Source organism: Sorghum bicolor, chromosome 6 (genome assembly GCF_000003195.3).
Source record: "Sorghum bicolor cultivar BTx623 chromosome 6, Sorghum_bicolor_NCBIv3, whole genome shotgun sequence".
Classification (NCBI taxonomy): Eukaryota; Viridiplantae; Streptophyta; class Magnoliopsida; order Poales; family Poaceae; genus Sorghum; species Sorghum bicolor.
In genome coordinates, this window is record NC_012875.2 from 15,322,695 (window position 1) to 15,322,981 (window position 287).

The window sequence follows — 287 nt, forward strand, 5'->3', positions numbered from 1 at the left end:
GACGAGTCCTCTCCATAATTTTTAGTTGTAGAGATAAATATTAGTTAATAAAATTTTATCTAAATATATCCATGTGTGATCTTGTTTTGAAGAATTTGTTATAAGAAATTTAATGGTGCAATCGAAATTTAATTTATATCTTCGGTTTAAAAGTTATGACTTTTTTAAATTTGCTAAAATAATTTTGCATGCATGGGTGAGTAGGGCCTAGGTTGATGGGATAGCCTATGGGTGTGGTAGATGGGTCCTTTCCATAATTTTTAGTTGTGTGTGTATATATATATATA